A 20592-nucleotide genomic window follows, 5' to 3' on the forward strand; every position below is an offset into this window, starting at 1 on the left:
ACTTTTAGCAGATATTCACATTTAAAGTCTACAGTCCAAAAGTATTGTTGACATCATCTTGCACTCAGGAGCATTGTCCAATCAAATCTTGAATGAGAATGCCCCTCCCCTAATCTAACAAGGTTCAAGGCTATGATGAAAACTAAAGACTGTTGAGGAGCCCTGCAATACGTCCTCAACTTCCTGTTTCAGTAGGAAATACATCAACACAGGAAGGAAACCGGAGCTCGTCAAGACATTTCAGAGGGTCTTTAAAATGTGCCATGCTTGATATTGTAAGAAACAATTATTAATTAAATCAATAATCCAGTCAAATGCTTCTGTTTTCTTCGCAGTTTATTACAAAGATAAACAAAGCTGATAAAAATTCAATGTACGAGGTGAGAAAAATAATCACACACAAACTGATGATCATGTTGATACAGCAGATATTGAGATTAAATGATCACTTGATGTTTTCTAGCCGATTAATAAGAGCAACAGATCCGAATATGACACGATGTATCTGAGAGATCCTGAAGAAGGTCGCGCTCGTGGTGTGAGTGATTCATATTATTCATGTACATTATTTGACAATAATGAGCTGTTCGCTGATCAGATGAATATATCAAAGGATTCTTTAGTTACAGCACTGGAGGTGATGATACAATGTTTCATATGCTGTTAACATGTTTAAATAATGTGTTTGTGCTGTTGATGTTTTAAGGGTCGCCGGTGAGGAGACGACAACAGCACATATACGGTAAGAGAGCTTCAGCATAACAGGAAGAAAATGTTTTCATATTAACAGAGAATGTGTCGAGAATCAAGATTCTGAACCACAACAGCACCTGCAGATACAAAATAACAGCTTGAATAAAGTCACTCACTCTATTGTCACTTTATGTCAGTGAGATTTTTTCTTGAAATAAAAAAACAGTGAAAATATATATATTATAAATGATAAAAAGTAATTATTTTTAAATGAGAATTATATATATATATATATATATATATATATATATATATATATATATATATATTTCCAAGTAACAGGGTTGCAGAGTCATCTCAGTAGGGGCTAGTATGGGATCAAATATTGATTTGTAGCTATTGCTAAAAGGATTTTTTTTTAAAAAAGTTTTTTACCATGAATTAAGTAAGGGATAATGTACAATCAGCCAGTTGTTATTTCACCCGACAGGGTGATCAGGACCCATCATGTTGCATATTACATGGCTACTAAATATTGATTTGCATTGAAATTATGTAATTATGTGAGAAGCAAATCAGTGAACAGCTGAAATCTACCTCCGATTTGAGTTCTGTTGGTGTTTATTTTGTAATTAATGAACATCTGAGTCCTCATTATGCATCTTATTACAAGACTACTTGCCAAATAAATGAATAAATGTACATGTACAAATTATTAAAATGGTTTTTGTTCATTAATCAGTTTTGAAACCTGATTTGTCTTACACACTCAAAGATAAGTGATAGAATCATCCAGATAAACAATGTGAGAAAACAAAAGCATTTAATTAAATCTGCAACAACAGCTATAAACATAAACTATTGAAATAATCAGATAATAAACAGTAAAGTACCATTCATCACACATGATGTCATTTAATTACCATGTTAAACCAGTGACATTACTGCTCAATAAATCTATGTAGTACAATGATTGTGTGTGTGTGGGCGGGCTTGGGTGGTTTACGAGGAAATTTCTTTAGGTTACATACTGGTAATTACAAGGGTATTATGCTATAAATGTGGTTTATGAGGACATTTCTAGTGTCCCCATAATTCAAATCGCTTATAAAACATACTAAATGATTTTTTTTTTTAAAATGTAAAAATGCAGAAAATATTTTGTGAGGGTTAGGTTTAGGGGTAGGGTTAGGGGATTAAATCTATAGAATCAGAATCACCTTGATTGCCAAGTATGCTTACACATACAAGGAATTTGTCTTGGTGACAGGAGCTTCCAATACACCACAATACAAAAACAGCAACAAGACTTTAAAAAAATAATTATAATTGAATAAAAAATAGATAAATATTGAAAAGAAAAAAGTATATATAGAATACACAATACACATATACATATATTTACACATATACATATATTTACATATATGTAAATATATTTATATGTGTGTATATATGTATGTATGTGTGTATATATATATATATATATATATATATATATATATATATATATATATATATATATATATACATACACACACACACACATACATACAGCTGTGCTCAAAAGTTTGCATACCCTGGCAGAAACTGTGAAATTTTGGCACTGATTTTGAAAATATGACTGATCATGCAAACGCTTGTCTTTTATTTAAGGAGTGTGATCATATGAAGCCATTTATTATCACATAGTTGTTTGGCTCCTTTTTAAATCATAATGATAACAGAAATCACCCAAATGGCCCTGATCAAAAGTTTACATACCCTTGAATGTTTGGCCTTGTTACAGACACACAAGGTGACACACACAGGTTTAAATGGCAATTAAAGTTTAATTTCCCACACCTGTGGCTTTTTAAATTGCAATTAGTGTCTGTGTATAAATAAGTCAATGAGTTTGTTAGCTCTCACGTGGATGCACTGAGCTGGCTAGATACTGAGCCATGGGGAGCAGAAAAGAACTGTCAAAAGACCTGCGTAACAAGGTAATGGAACTTTATAAAGATGGAAATGGATATAAAAAGATATCCAAAGCCTTGAAAATGCCAGTCAGTACTGTTCAATTACTAATTAAGAAGTGGAAAATTCGGGGATCTCTTGATACCAAGCCAAGGTCAGGTAACCCAAGAAAGATTTCAGCCACAACTGCCAGAAGAATTGTTCGGGATACAAAGAAAAACCTACAGGTAACCTCAGGAGAAATACAAGCTGCTCTGGAAAAAGACGGTGTATTTGTTTCAAGGAGCACAATACGACGATACTTGAACAAAAATGAGCTGCATGATTGAGTTGCCAGAAAGAAGCCATTACTGCGCCAATGCCACAAAAAACAACACACTGACACGCCTCACATCTTCTGGCACACTGTAATTTGGAGTGACAAGACAAAATAGAGCTTTATGGCCACAACCATAAGCGCTATGTTTAGAGAGGGGTCAACAAGGCCTATAGTGAAAAGAATACCATCCCCACTGTGAAGCATGATGGTGGCTCACTGATGTTTTGGGGGTGTATGAGCTCTAAAGGCACGGGAAATCTTGTGAAAATTGATGGCAAGATGAATGCAGCATGTTATCAGAAAATACTGGCAGACAATTTGCATTCTTCTGCATGAAAGCTGCGCATGGGACGCTCTTGGACTTCCAGCACGACAATGACCCTAAGCACAAGGTCAAGTTGACCCTCCAGTGGTTACAGCAGAAAAAGGTGAAGGTTCTGGAGTGGCCATCAGTCTCCTAATCTTAATATCATCGAGCCACTCTGGGGAGATCTCAAACATGAGGTTCATGAAAGACGACAAAGACTTTGCATTACCTGGAGGCATTTTACCAAGACGAATGGGCAGCTATACCACCTGCAAGAATTTGGGGCCACATAGGCAACTATTACAAAAGATTGCACGCTGTCATTGATGCAAAAGGGGGCAATACACAGTATTAAGAACTAAGGGTATTCATTTTTTTCTTTGTTGTCATGATTTGTTTTATGATTGTGCCATTCTGTTATAACCTACAGTTGAATATGAATCCCATAAGAAATAAAAGAAATGTGTTTTGCCTGCTCACTCATGTTTTCTTTAAAAATGGTACATATATTACCAATTCTCCAAGGGTATGCAAACTGTACATATACACACACATACATACACACACACACATACACACATATACATATATATATATATATATATATATATATATATATATATATATATATATATATATATACATACCTATACACATACATATATATGAATATATATACATACATATACATACATACATACACACATACACATATGTAGTGCAAATCTAATACAAACTGGTTCTATACAGTGCAAGGGAATGTAATGGCAGAAGAGGTAGGATGTGTTGTATAATATAAAAAGACTAAGCTGTGTATTGCACATTAATTATTGCTCAAAGGGGCAGTTTTAACAGTTCATGAGATGGATAGCCTGGGGGAAAAAACTGTTCCTGTGCCTGACGGTTCTGGTGCTCAGAGCTCTGAAGTGTCGGCCAGAAGGCAACAGTTCAAAAAGGTAGTGGGCTGGGTGAGTGGGGTCCAGAGTGATATTTCCAGCCTTTTTCCTCACTCTGGAAGTGTATAATTTTTGAAGGGAGGGCAGGGGGCAACCAATAATCCTCTCAGCAGTCCAAACTGTCCTTTGTAGTCTTCTGATATCCGATTTCGTGGCTGATCCAAACCATACAGTTATAGAAGTGCAGAGGACAGACTCAATGACTGCTGAGTAGAACTGTATCAGCAGCGCCTGTGGCAGGTTGAACTTCCTCAACTGGTGAAGGAAGTACAACCACTGCTGGGCCTTTTTCGCAATGGAGTCAATGTGGGTCTCCCACTTCAGATCCTGTGAGATGGTAGTGCCCAGGAACCTGAATGACTCCACTGCTGCCACAGTGCTGTTTAGAATGGTGAGGGGGGACAGTGTTGGGGGGGTTCCTGCTAAAGTCCACAATCATCTCCACCGTTTTGATCATGTTCAGCTCAAGGTTGTTTTGACTGCACCAGACAGCCAGCTGTTTAACCTCCTTTCTGCATGCAGACTCATTGTCATCTCGGATGAGGCCGATGACAGTGGTGTCGTCTGCAAACTTCAGGAGCTTGACAGAGGGGTCCTTGGCGATGCAGTCATGGTGTAGAGGGAGAAGAGTAGTGGGGAGAGCACACATCCCTGGGGGGCACCAGTGCTGATTATACAGGTGCTAGAAGTGAATTTCCCCTGTCTCACGAGCTGCTGCCTGTCTGTCAGAAAGCTGGTAATCCACTGACAAATAGATGTGGGAACAGAGAGTTGGTGTAATTTAGTCCAGGGAATAGCTGGGATGATGGTGTTGAAAGCTGAACTGAAGGATCCTTGCATATGTCCCTGGTCTGTCCAGATGTTGCAGGATATGATGCAATCCCATGTTGACTGCATCATCCACAGACCTGTTTGCTCGATAAGCAAATTGAAGGGGATCTAGAAAGGGTCCAGTGATGTCCTTCAGGTGGGCCAACACCAGTCTCTCAAATGACTTCATGACCACAGACGTCAGGGCGACAGGTCTGTAGTCATTAAGTCCTGTGATTTTTGGTTTCTTTGGGATGGGGATGATAGTGGAGCGTTTGAAGCAGCATGGGACTTCACACTGCTCCAGTGATCTATTGAAGATCTGTGTGAAGATGGGGGCCAGCTGGTTAGCACAGGATCTAAGACATGCAGGTGAAACAACATCTGGGCCCTGTGCTTTCCTTATCCTTTGTTTACGAAAGACATGGCACACACCATCTTCACAGATCTTAAGTGCAGGTTGAGTAGCAGGAGGGGGGATGAGGGGGGTTGCAGGAGGTGTTGGTGTTTGTGTGAAGTGAAGGTCAGAGCAGGTGTGGGGTGTGAGATTGGGCCTTTCAAATCTACAGTAGAACACAATCAGGTCATCAGCCAGTTGTTGGTCCACCACAGGGTTGGGGGCAGGAGTCCTGTAATTCTTAAATTGTTTCATGCCACTCCACACTGATGCAGGGTCGTTAGCTGAAAACTTGTTTTTCAGCTTCTCAGAGTATCTTCTTTTAGCCACTCTGATTTCCTTATTCAATGTGTTCCTGGCCTGATTGTACAAGACTTTATCCCCAACTCTGTAAGCATCCTCTTTGGCCTGACAAAGCCTGAGTTCTGCTGTAAACCATGGTTTGTCATTGTTAAATGTTAAATAAGTCCTAGTAGGAGTGCACATATCCTCACAGAAACTGATATATGATGTTACAGTATCTGTGAGCTCATCCAGATTGGTGTCTGCAGCTTTAAAAACACTCCAATCAGTGCAGTCAAAGCAGCCTTGTAGTTCCAGCTCTGCTTTGTTGGTCCATCTCTTTACAGTCCTTACTACAGGCTTAGCAGATTTTAATTTCTGTCTGTAGGTTGGAAAAAGATGAACCAGACAGTGATCAGATAGTCCCAAAGCTGCTCTAGGGACAGAGCGATATGCATCCTTTATTGTTGTGTAGCAGTGATCCAGTATATTTCTGTCTCTGGTTGGGCATGTAATGTGCTGTTTGTATTTGGGCAGTTCACGTGTGAGGTTTTCTTTGTTAAAATCCCCAAGAATAATAATAACTGAGTCCGGATATTGCTGTTCCATGTCTGTGATTTGATCAGCCAGCTGTTGCAGCATGGCATTCAAACACGTGTTTGGCGCGATATACGTACTCACCAGAATAAACGAGGGAAACTCCCGCGGTGAGCAGAAAGGTTTATAGTTAATAAAGAGCGCTTCCAAATTAGGACAGCACATCCTTTTTAACATTGTTACATCTGTACACCAACTTTCATTGATGTAAAAGCATGTTCCACCGCCTCTTGTTTTCCCCATTAACTCCGCGATGTGATCCGCTCTGAACAGCTGAAAGCCCGGCAGATGTAACACGCTGTCTGGAATGGCTTCACTCAGCCAGGTTTCTGTGAAGCACAAGGCAGCAGAGGTTGAAAAGTCCTTGTTTGTGCGGGTGAGGAGATGTAGTTTGTCTGTTTTGCTAGGGAGAGAGCGGAGATTCGCAAGATGAATGCTTGGCAGCGCTGTTCGAAATCCGCGCCAATGGAGCCTGACCAGCGAGCATGCTTGTGTATGTACAGTATACACAAAAAAAGAAGACTTTATACAATAAAATACACTGTACCTGTAGTCTACAAACAGCATTCTCACATATGTGTTCCTTTTTTCCAGGTGGGAGAGAGCAGTGTGTAGTGTAGAAGAAATGGCATCATCAGTGGAGCGGTTGTTGTGGTAAGCAAACTGCAGTGAGTCCAGTGATGCAGGCAGCACAGAGTAGATGTAATCTCTGATTAGCCTTTCAAAGCATTTGCTGATGATGGGGTTCAGAGCAACAGGACACCAGTCATTTAAGCAAGTGGTTTTGGATTGCTTTGGTACAGGCACATTGGTAGACATTTTAAAGCATGTGGGGACTAAACACAAGGAGAGGGAAAGGTTGAAAATGTCCATAAAAACACCAGCCAGTTGGTTCGTGCACGCTCTGATGACGCAGCCCGGAATGCGCTCTGGACCCGCGGCTTTAGGGATATTCACCTGTCGAAAGGATCAGGTTATGTCCGCTACAGAGACAGAGAGTGAACTAACCTCTGTATCTTCAGCTGCGAGAGCTCTCTCCACGAGGTCGGTGTTATTTCCCTCGAAACGAGCATAAAAAGTATTTAGCTCATCCGGGAGAGAGGCAGCGGTGTTCACGGCCAAGTTTTTATTCCCTTTGAAGTCCGTGATGATATTAATTCTCTGCCACATGCTTCTAGAGTCGGTGGTGTTGAACTGTCCCTCAGTCTTGTCCTTGTACTGGTGTTTGGCTGCTCTGATAGTTTTGCGGAGGGCATAACTGGCTTGTTTACGCACGAACATCGCTATTAATCCATGGTTTCTGGTTAGAGTAGATCCGTATAGTTTTGGTCGGTACAACATCATCTATGCACTTCCTGATGAAACACGTTACGGTATCAGCGTAGTAGTGATGGGTCGGTCATGAACGATTAGTTAATTTTGAACTCAGAACAACGAGTAGTCTCAGAGAGTGATTCGTTCATTTTGTGTTGGCCGCGCATGTGCATTGCGCAACCTCCATTCGTTTGTTACGTGAAAACCGCATAGGCGCTGTACAGGAAACAGGAATGATTAGTTCACCTCTCGAGTCTTCTGGTCCGTGTCGTTCGTTCTTTTGTCACGTGACAGCCGTATTCACTATGCATTGGTCACACAGGAAACAGAAATTATTAGTTCACCTCTCGAGTCTTCTGGTCGGAGTCGTTCGTTCTTTTGTCACGTGACAGCCATATACGCTATGCAGTGACAAAAGAACGATAGACAAGAAGATTCCAGAGGTGAACTAATCTTTCTGTTTCTCATAATTTGTCATTGGCTGCATTATCAATTTTTACTTATTGGGACTATAATCAAAGTTTGCATATAGGGGGTTTGGCTATTGAAAATGTAACATTTTAATTTAATTCTGCTCAAATGAACGAAATGAACAAAATGACTTGAATAAAGATTTTTTCATTTTGCTGAACGAGACTCAAAGATTCAAGTCAGTAAAATGATCCAATCTTCCCATCACTACTCAATGTCGTCATCAGAGGCGGACCGGAATGTCTCCTAGTCTGCGTGATCTAAACAGTCTTGTAGCATAGAATCTGATTGGTCCGACCAGCACTGGATCGTTCTGAGGGCGGGTGCTTCCTGTTTCAGTTTCTACCTGTAAGTGGGCAGAAGCAGAACGGAAGAGTGGTCCGATTTGCCAGATGGTGGGCGGGAGAGGGATTTGTAGCCATCCCGGAAGGGAGAGTAGCAATGGCCCAAAACCCGGTCCCCTTGTGTGTTGAAACTGATGTGTTGGTAGTACTTCTGTGCTATTGACTTGAGGTTGGCTTTGTTAAAGTCCCCGGTCACAATGCACACGGCCTCAGGGTGCGCGGTTTCCTGCTCACTTATAATCCCATACAGATCCTTGAGTGCCCGGTCTGTGTCGGCTTGTGGCAGGATGTACACAGCTGTGATAATGACCGCTGTGAATTCCCTCGGTAGCCAGAATGGTCGACACAGTAATGAGTAATTCCAGATCAGGAGAGCAGAAAGACTTGATAGAATGTACGTTCCTCTGATCACACCAGGATTTGTTGATCATAAAACATACACCACCTCCTCTGCTTTTACCTGAGAGGTCTTTTACTCTGTCCGCTTGGTGCACGGAGAACCCTGCGGGTTCGATGGCTGAGTCTGGAATCTCCGCAGACATCCAAGTTTCTGTAAGACAGATAATGCAGCAGTCCCTCGTCTCGCTCTCAGCTCACAGAGCTTGTTGTCCAGAGACTGAACATTTGCCAGTAGAATACTGGGTAGCAGGGATCGATTTGCGCGATGTCTTAGTCTGATGAGAACGCCGGCTCTCCTTCCCCTTTTCCGGCAGCGTTTCTGCGGCCGGCCTTCCCAGACAAAGGGCTCCGCTGGCGTGTTTGAAAACAGCGGGTCGGCATTGCGGTATTTAAAGTCTGGTTTTCGGTGTGCTATTGCAGAACCAATGTCCAAAAGTGTTTCTCTATCGTAGACCATTAGGCAGACAACATCCAAGGCAAAAAACTAGACAAAACAAACAAAAAACTGCAACATTGGATCGGAGCTCACAACGCTGCAGCCATACTCTGCGCCATCTTGAGTATTCTGAGTATTTCTTCTTCTTCTTGGTCTTGTTAATGGCCGGTGGGTGGGGCATTACATCCTCATATATATATATATATATATATATATATATATATATATATAACAACAAAAAAAAAAAAAACAGATGCATCACCCATGTAAGCTATACAGTAGGTGGCAGTAATACTCCTAAGAAGTGAGGATCAGAGGATCAGAGCCCACGCTTCAGCTGGCGCTGCGTGTTCAGCTCCTCCAGCTTCCACACTGGGCTCCTCAACCTCCAGGATGGGCAGAAGCACCACGATCCCCATACATTATATCCTATGCTCTAGTCCTGTATTCTTTAAAAAGGTTAAAACAGCCCTTTATGTCTGAGAATCTCTCAAACTCTTTCCCAAGAGGTCCGTAACATTTATTGGTCTATCCTTTATATTATTAAAAAGACTACTACGTTGATCATTATATTTGTTACATTTAAAAAATGCATGCTCTACTGTTTCTAAAACATCACATTCATCACACATACCATTTTCATGCTTCCCCATTATTGCAAGTATTGAATTTAATCCTGTGTGTCCCAGTCTTAATCTAGAGATCATTACTTCTTTCTTTCTATACTTCCATAAAATTGTTCTTTTCCTACTAATTTTGCAATATTATAATACTATCTCCCTGTGCTGCTTTTTTCCCACCTTTGTTGCCATACATTTACTAGTTTCTTTATAATCACTGATTTTACCTCACTTCTCCCCAGGGGTACTTTAATATCCACCAAGTTTTTCTTTAATGCTGTTCCATTCCCTGCTATCCAAGTGTGTGCCTATAACAAAAGTACTCTGTTATACCCTCTGCTTTCAATATGTACAATAATGTATAGATTTCCATCAGATCTTCTCTGTCAGTTCTTGTAGACATTATACTTTTAAGAGCTGACGACGAATCCGAACAAATTACAGTCCTAATTGGCTTTGTCTGTTCAATCCATTGTAGCCCTACTATTATAGCAATTAACTCTGTGGAATGTACAGACAATTTATCAGTTATTCTTAGACTTATTTTTGTCTTAAATCTCGGGATATATACTCCTATACCAACTTTTTGATCAAATTGATCTTTAGATCCATCTGTAAACATCTGCATAAAAGAGTAAAATTTTTCTCTCATAAAAACATTGATTTCATTACTACTACTATACCCTTCTTCTGCTTTTTCCCGGGTCTCTAATAATCTCATTTCAACAATAGGTTCAGGAAAGTTCCATACTGGCACACCATGTAATGGCATATTAGGGCAGATGACTTAATTCTCCAGACCATAATCCTTGACCCACTGCTCATACTTCCATCCAAAGCTATTTTCTCCATTATTTTTGTATTCCCAGCAAACTTTTAAAACTGTGCATGTGCGATGATTGTTGTCACTTCCTTGCAAGTTAACCCAATACATTATAGCTAGTTTTTCCCTTCTTAAGTCTAATGGCATCTCCCCCATTTCAACCCCCGGTATCTAAAGGGGTTGATCTTATTGCTCCACAACAGATTCTAAGTGCTCTAGTCTGTAAATTATCCAATTTCTTCATTTCTGATTTAGATCCAGCCCCATACACTGCACACCCGTAGTCTATACTAGAACGTATTAAGGCTTGTTATACATGTAACAGTGAACTCTTGCTGGCTCCCCATTCATACTTGGCTATTGAAGACATGCAATTTATTATACCTTTACATTTGTTTTCAATTATCTTAATATGTCTCTTCCATGTTAATTTCTCATCAAAGATTAATCCAAGATATTTAAATTCTATCATTCTTTCTAGTGGTTGATCATATAATTTCAGAATAATTTGTTCCATTTTCTTTTTCTTTGTAGAAATCATATTGAGTTTTTGGTACTGAAAATTTTAATCCCCAATGTACTGACCATTCTTCAACTTCACTTATTGTTTCTTGTATTCCTTTAACTACATTTCTTAAATTCCTACCTCTTTTCCATACTGATCCATCATCGGCATATAAATGCCTTTCCAATATTTGGTTTAACTTTTTCAAATATATCATTAATCATTAAATAAAATAAAATTGGACTGATGACACTTCCTTGTGGAGTCCCATTCATAATATCATACAGTGCTGACATTTCTTCCCCTGTTCTTACTTGGAATGTAGGTTCATATAGGAAATCTAATATCCAGTTATATATTCCAAGTTTATTTAGTTTAATTAAAAGTCCTTCCTTCCATAAAGTGTCGTATGCTTTTTCAATATCAAAGAAAACTGCACTTTCATTAGAAGTACTTTTTTTTTTTTTTTGCATCATTTTCAAATAATATCAGAGCATCCATTGTAGATCTCTTTTTCCTAAAACCACTCTGATCTGGTGATAATATTAATTTTTTCTCCAAAAAGTGATTCAGCTTTCTTTCTATCGTTATCCATTACTTTGCACAATGAATGTAGATGTGAGTCAATTGGTCTATAGCTGTTAGATTTTGTTTCATCTTTCCCTGATTTAACTCTTGGTATCACTATTGCACTTTTCCAATCTTTGGGTAAAGTACTTTCATTCATACATGATTATATAAATCCAGTAATGCTTTAATGGCTATCTCTGGTAAGTTTTTGATCATACTGTGACTGACCATGTCTCTCCTTGGTGTTGTATTCCTTGATTTGTTAATGCTATTTTTAACTCAAAAGAATTAAAATCTTCATCCATATTGCTATCTACTCCTTGTTTTTTCATATGGACATTCTTATATGAGCAGATCTTATTTCTTATACTTATTTCTTGTCTTCTTTTTAAAAACATATCATCCAAGTTTTCAATACTGTGGATTTTATCGAAGGTTGTAGCTAAGACTTCTGCTATTTACTTATTTGTAATGGCCATTTTCCCTTTCTCTTCTATTATAGGGATCTGCTTATAGTTATTAATACCATTCATTTTCCTAATCATTCTCCATACCACATGCATTTCAGTCTCTCTGCCTGCAGAACTCTTGCCATGCTTTTCTTTTTGCATTTTTAATTACCCTTCTTGCAATTGCCCTTTTCTTCTGATACTCTACGATTGTATCTTGAGTTATTAATCTTTTTAAAATTCGAAATGCCTTATTTCTTTCTCTAATTGCCACTGTGCATTCTTCTGACCACCATGGTACACTTTTCTTTTTCTTTCCATTATCTTTTATTAAAGGAATAGACTGTTTTGCTGCAAAGATAATTCCTTCTACCATTTTATTATATTTTTCCTCAACACTTCCTTCCAATTTCATATTATTGAAATTTTCTTCACACAACATATTAAATTCCTTCCATTTTGCCTGTTTATATCTCCATCTTACACATTGATTAATATTTTGTTTTTGAACTGCATTTTGAATTTCACATATTATCTTCATGCACTTTCCATGTACATTTACCAGCTAATGCTGCTGACATTATTGTGAGATCTAAACATGACGTGCTACTTCTTATGTCCATTCTTGTTGGCTTCCCATCATTCAAACAAACCAGTAAATGTTCTTCTATTATTTCCCCGTTATTATCATCAGTGTTTTTACTACCCTATAAACCATTATGTGCATTAAAATCCCCACACATAATAATTTTGCCCTGTGTGTCACCCATCACTTCTTTTAAAATAGTATTACTTATTTCTTTACATGGATTATAAAAATTAATGATTCTGATTACTTCATTCCCATTATTTCTATATGTATGTATTCTGCATTACTATTTTTATATATTCTTTTATAAATGTTGCACACCCTCCACCTCTGCCATTTTCTCTGTCTTTCCTCTCTACTACATATCCATTGATCTTAAATTCCAAGGAGCTATTTAACCATGTCTCTTGGATACAAATAATGTCTGGCGTTTTTCCCAATTCTGTGATGTGTTTTTTAAATTATTGCCCATTTGCTGTTAAACTCCTGGCATTCCAATGTAGTAGTAGGAAATGTCCAAAGCAACAGTTCCTTTTTCGCTTTTAAATTCTCATGGACTTCTTCAGCTGAAATTCCTGTTAACTTTAGGAATTTATTAGCACATCGTACAGTTATCTTTAACTTGTCCGACTTCCTTTCTACTTGTGCTGTACCATTTACCACTGCACAAATAAATGCCACAAAATCAATTTTGTCCATCACAAAAAGAACATCTGATTCATTTCTTGCAGGATTTACATTATTCTGGATGGAAGATTCCACACTGATTCCTTGCACATTTATTCTCTGTTTCTGCTATGCCTTTTATCTTACAGGTAGCTTCTGCATATGTTATATTTTGTGCTGTCCTTATTTTTTGTATTTCCCAAGCTTCTTGTTGTATGGGGCATCCTGCATACGCAGCGCTATGGCCTCCCTCACAGTTACAACATTTGATCTCTGTTCCCTCTTCACACTTGTCATTCTCATGTTCTCCTCCGCATTTTGCACAGCGCATTTTCCCTTTACAGGTATTTGCAGTGTGTCCCATGCGTTGGCATTTAAAACATCTCAAAGGTGGGGGTATATACTCTCATACCGAAAAGTTTATAAATCCTAGCTTCACTTTTTTCGGTAGGATATTTCCTTCAAATTGAATCAACACGTCCGCAATCTTCTAGCAGAAATGACTGTGCCACCATCCAAACTTCCTTTGATGTCATCCATACTTACGTTAAGAGGTACTCCTGAAATGACCCCTCTAGTTTTATCGCCTATTTCTGTGCATACTACCTTTCCTCCTGCTAGTGTTTTCATTTTAAGAATCTTTTGTTTCTGCTTCTCGTCCTTGCATTTGATCATTATTCTTCCATTACTGAGACAGGATACAGTTTTCACAATTACTATCTCTGTCTCAATTTCTTTTGATAGTTTAACAGGATGCTTTTGTTGTTCTGATTGTTTAGCAAAAGTAACAATCACTTTGATTTCTCTTTCTACCATCTCCTTACTGGCTTCATTTCTTATATTTCTCAATTTATTAATTGTTTGCTCACAATCAGATCCATCACCCATACTGCTTTTCTTTTTCCTTTTTCTTTTTTTTTTTTTATCCGAAATGTCTCCCCACGCCATTCTCCCTTCCGCCATCCTGCATCCTACTCCTCTTCTTTTGTCCAACTTGAACCGGCGTCACCATTACATATGCTATCAAAGTACCGCGAGAGCGATTCGAGAGCAGCCGGCTTGTGCAGCATCTGCAGTTGCTCCAGGGTAGCTTCTGAGTATTTCCAAACAAACATTCTATATAAAGTGAAATCACAAACACTGCAGTCAACGAATAAAATGCTAAAACTGACATGAGAAATACAAATCAGTCTGAAATCTTTCTGAAATGGTTTAAACTCCAGCAGGGACTAAAACACGTTCATGTGACATGCATAATAAATAAACTGATAAGATACCTTATAATCTGTTGAGATATTTAAATGTTCAAATAATGCATATAATTTACACACTGTATATATATAAAGTGCATCCGGAAAGTATTCACAGCGCTTCACTTTTTCCACATTTTGTTATGTTACAGCCTTATTCCAAAATTGATTAAATTTATTATTTTCCTCAAAATTCTACAAACAATACCCCATAATGACAACGTGAAAGAAGTTTGTTTGAAATCGTTGCAAATTTATTTAAAAAAAAAAAAAGAAAAACAAAATCACATGTACATAAGTATTCACAGCATTTGCTCAGTACTTTGTTGAAGCACCTTTGGCACCAATTACAGCCTCAAGTATTTTTGAGTATGATGCTACAAGCTTGGCATACCTATTTTTGAGCAGTTTCTCCCATTCTTCTTTGCAGGACCTCTCAAGCTCCATCAGGTTGGATGGGGAGCATCGGTGCACAGCCATTTTCAGATCTCTCCAGAGATGTTCAATCGGGTTCAAGTCTGGGCTCTGGCTGGGCCACTCAAGGACATTCACAGAGTTGTGCTTAGCCACTCCTTTGTTATCTTGGCTGTGTGCTTAGGGTCATTGTCCTGTTGGAAGATGAACCTTCGCCCCAGTCTGAGGTCCAGAGCACTCTGGAGCAAGTTTTCATCAAGGATGTCTCTGTACATTGCTGCATTCATCTTTCCCTCGATCCTGACTAGTCTCCCAGTTCCTGCCACTGAAAAACATCCCCACAGCATGATGCTGCCACCACCATGCTTCACTGTAGGGATGGTATTGGCCTGGTGATGAGCGGTGCCTGGTTTCCTCCAGACATGACACTTGCCATTCAGGCCAAAGAGTTCAATCTTTGTTTCTCATGGTCTGAGAGTCCTTCAGGTGCCTTTTGGCAAACTCCAGGCAGGCTGTCATGTGCCTTTTACTAAGGAGTGGCTTCCGTCTGGCCACTATACCAGACAGGCCTGATTGGTGGAGTGCTGCAGAGATGGTTGTTCTTCTGGAAGGTTCTCCTCTCTCCACAGAGAAATGCTGGAGCTCTGTCAGAGTGACCATCGGGTTCTTGGTCACCTCCCTGACTAAGGCCCTTCTCCCCCAGTCGCTCAGTTTGGCCAGGCAGCCAGCTCTAGGAAGAGTCCTGGTGGTTCCAAACTTCTTCCATTTACGGATGATGGAGGCCACTGTGCTTATTGGGACCTTCAGTGCTGCAGAAATGTTTCTGTACCCTTCCCCAGATCTGTGCCTCGATACAATCCTGTCTCGGAGGTCTACAGACAATTCCTTGGACTTCATGGCTTGGTTTGTGCTCTGACATGCACTGTTAACTGTGGGACCTTATATAGACAGGTGTGTGCCTTTCCAAATCATGTCCAATCAACTGAATTTACCACAGGTGGACTCCAATCAAATTGTAGAAACATCTCAAGGATGATCAGTGGAAACAGGATGCACCTGAGCTCAATTTTGAGTGTCATGGCAAAGGCTGTGAATACTTTTGTACATGTGATTTTTTTCGTTTTTTTATTTTTAATAAATTTGCAAAGATTTCAAACAAACTTCTTTCACGTTGTCATTATGGGGTATTGTTTGTAGAATTTTGAGGAAAATAATGAATTTAATCCATTTTGGAATAAGGCTGTAACATAACAAAATGTGGAAAAAGTGAAGCGCTGTGAATACTTTCCGGATGCACTGTGTATATATATATATATATATATATATATATATATATATATATATATATATATATATTGTAATCATGGATTATTAGCACATGTGTGTCTATAGAGAAACATGTCCCACCGATACGAGCTGTTAGTGATGAAAGCTTTGTTTTTGTTTTTCTAAATTATTATGAACCGCGGCTCACAGAAATACTACTGTACACAACTGATCGCTCATGTGATTACAGGTACAAAAGAAAACTGTTGAATGGAAATATTGTTTGACATATATTCAAACATTTACCTACTACCTTCTTTCTTTTCAATATTTTTCATGTTCATATATACAGTACTGTGCAAAATTTTAGGCACTTGTGAAAAATGTTGCATAGTGAGGATGTCTTCAAAAAATTATGACATAAATAGTTTTAATTTATCACTTAATGTCATACAAAGTCCAGTAAACATAAAAAAGCTAAATCAATATTCAGTGTGACCACCTTTGCCTTTAAAACAGCACCAATTCTCCTAGGTACACCTGGACACAGTTTTTCTTGGTTGTTGGCAGATAGGATGTTCCAAGCTTCTTGGAGAATTCGCCACAGTTCTTCTATCTATTTAGGTCTCAATTGGTTCTGTCTCTTTATGTAATCTCAGACTGACACGATATAATGGGGGGCTTTGTGGGGGCCATGACATCTGTTGCAGGGATCCCTGTTCTATTATTTTAATCTTTTCTATTTGCAAAAGTAATGTTTGGGAGTCTAACATTTATATTTTCTACTGACACACTAAAGCTGAAGATATAAATAACCATCTTAAGACAAATGCTTTTGTGAAACGTCTTATATGCCTAAGACTTTTGCACAGTACTGTATGTGTGTGTGTATATATATATATATATATATATATATATATATATATATATATATATATATACACACATACATACACTCACCGGCCACTTTATTAGCTACACCTGTACACCTACTTATTCATGCGATTTTCTAATAATCCAATCGTGTGGCAGCAGTGCACACAAAATCATGCAGATACGGGCCAGGAGCTTAAAGTAATGTTACATCAACCATCAGCATGGGAAAAAATGTGACCTCAGTGATTTCGACCGTGGCATGATTGTTGGTGCAGACGGGCTGGTTTGAGTATTTCTGTAACTGCTGATCTCCAGGGATTTTCCTGCACAACAGTCTCCAGAGTTTACTCAGAATGGTGCCCAAAAAAAAAAAAAAAAAAATCCAGTGACAGCAGTTCTGCAGACAGAAACACCTTGTAGATGAGAGAGGTCAACGGAGAATGACCAGACTGGTTCGAGCTGACAGAAAGGCTACGGTAACTCAGATAATCCCTCTGTACAATTGTAGTGAGCAGAATAGCATCTCAGAATGCACAACATGTCGAACCTTGAGGTGGATGGGCTACAACAGTAGAAGACCACGTCAGGTTCTACTTCTGTCAGCCAAGAACAGAAAGCTGAGGCTGCAGTAGGCCTACTATCTGCATGTCACAGCAGCAATCGAGATTCGTCAGACCAGGTGATGTTTTTCTAATTGTCTACCATCCAGTTTTGATGAGTCTGTGCCTACTGCAGCCTCAGTTTCCTGTTCTTAGTTGACAGTAGTGGTGCCTGGAGGGGTCTTCTGCTGCTGTAGCCCATCAGCCTCAATGTTCGATGTGTTGTACGTTCAGAAATGCTTAAATGGTTACTGTCACCTTCCTGTCAGCTTGGACCAGTCTGGCCATTCTTCTCTCACCTCTGTCAATAACAAGCCATTTTCGCCCACGGAACTACTGCTCACAGGATGTTTTTTTGTTTTTCGCACCATTCTCTACACACTCTAGATACTGTTGTGCATGAAAATCCCAGGGGATCAGCAGTTACAGAAATACCAGCCTGTCTGGCACCAACAATCATGCCACAGTCTAAATCACAGATCACCAAATTTTTTCTCCATTCTGATGGTTGATGTGAACATTAACTGAAGCTCCTGACCCGTTTTATGCATTGCACTGCTGCCACATAATTGGCTGATTAGAAAATCACATGAATAAGTAGGTGTACAAGTGTACATAATAAAGTGGCCGGTGAGCGTGTGTGTGTGAATTTATCACAGGTGGACTCCAATCAAGTTGTAGAAACATCTCAAGGATGGAAACAGGATAAGTTAAAGTACCAATTTCCTTCCAAAACAGCAAAATCTGTACATTATTCCAAACTTTTGGCCGCCTATATATATATAGGCAGCCAAAAGTTTGGAATAATGTACAGATTTTGCTGTTTTGGAAGGAAATTGGTACTTTAACTTATCCTGTTTCCATCCTTGAGAAGTTTCTACAACTTGATTGGAGTCCACCTGTGATAAATTCAGTTGATTGGACATGATTTGGAAAGGCACACACCTGTCTATAAAAGGTCCCACAGTTAACAGTGAATGTCAGAGCACAAACCAAGATATGAAGTCCAAGGAATTGTCTGTAGACCTCCAAGACAGGATTGCATCGAGGCACAGATCTGGGGAAGGGTACAGAAAAATGTCTGCAGCATTGAAGGTTCCAATGAGCACAGTGGCCTCCATCATCCGTAAATGGAAGAAGTTTGGAACCACCAGGACTCTTCCTAGAGCTGGCCGCCCGGCCAAACTGAGGGATCAGGGGAGAAGGGCCTTAATCAGGGAGGTGACCAAGAACCCGATGGTCACTCTGACAGAGCTCCAGCATTTCTCTGTGGAGAGAAGAGAACCTTCCAGAAGAACAACCATCTCTGCAGCACTCCACCAATCAGGCCTGTATGGTAGAGTGGCCAGACGGAAGCCACTCCTTAGTAAAAGGCACATGACAGACTGCCTGGAGGACTCTCAGACCATGAGAAACAAAATTCTCTGGTCTGATGAAACAAAGATTGAACTCTTTGGCCTGAATGGCAAGCGTCATGTCTGGAGGAAACCAGGCACCGCTCATCACCTGGCCAATACCATCCCTACAGTGAAGCATGGTGGTGGCAGCATCATGCTGTGGGGATGTTTTTCAGTGGCAGGAACTGGGAGACTAGTCAGGATCGAGGGAAAGATTAATGCAGTAATGTACAGAGACATCCTTGATGAAAATCTGCTCCAGAGCGCTCTGGACCTCAGACTGGGACGGAGGTCCATCTTCCAACAGGACAACGACCCTAAGCACACAGCCAAGATAAAAAAAGGAGTGGCTACGGGACAACTCTGTGAATGTCCTTGAGTGGCCCAGCCAGAGCCCAGACTTGAACCCGACTGAACATCTCTGGAGAGATCTGAAAATGGCTGTGCACCGATGCTCCCCATTCAACCTGATGGAGCTTGAGAGGTCCTGCAAAGAAGAATGGGAGAAACTGCACAAAAATAGGTGTGCTAAGCTTGTAGCATCATACTCAAAAAGACTTGAGGCTGTAATTGGTGCCAAAGGTGCTTCAACAAAGTATTGAGCATAAGTTAATGCAATATGAACTACCATGAACAATGAATTATACACAAAACATTAACCAAGAGTAATAAATGCTGTGAAAAGTCATTGTTAACTAACATTTGTACTAATGTTAACGAATAGAACCTTCTTCTTAAACAAATTGCTTGAACTGAATGCAACGATTTACACTGGAATGGTTTTATGAGTTTGTGAATAAGGCCAAAATGAAATGCAGTCATGCAGTTTGTTTTGAAATCATTGCACCAGCACAACGCAACAAGTTTGCATGAACACACTGAAAGCGAAACTGCTGTGAGATGCAACAAAATTACAGCTAATCAGAAGTCATTTGATGTTTAATCTAGAGTGAAATTTTGGACCAATGAGATTACAGTGGGTGGGGCTACAGAGGACAAATACAAACCTAACTCAATCTACAAAATGTTTAGTTTGTTGTTTTATTGCACTGCATGTGGTCAGGACAGTGGATTACTCTGTCAGGTTACTAAGCATGTTGTTAATGAGTAAAATCAAGAGAAATGTGTAAATAAAGGCAAATAAATTTCAACACAATTCAACAAACAAAATTTTATCACAATACAGACATCAGGCGTTGAATCCACAGAGATTTAATGAACATGTTGAACATCACTGTATGATATGATAAGAGTTCGGTGATGTGAACATCAACTGCTGATGAT

Source organism: Myxocyprinus asiaticus, chromosome 8 (assembly GCF_019703515.2).
Source record: "Myxocyprinus asiaticus isolate MX2 ecotype Aquarium Trade chromosome 8, UBuf_Myxa_2, whole genome shotgun sequence".
Taxonomy (NCBI): Eukaryota; Metazoa; Chordata; class Actinopteri; order Cypriniformes; family Catostomidae; genus Myxocyprinus; species Myxocyprinus asiaticus.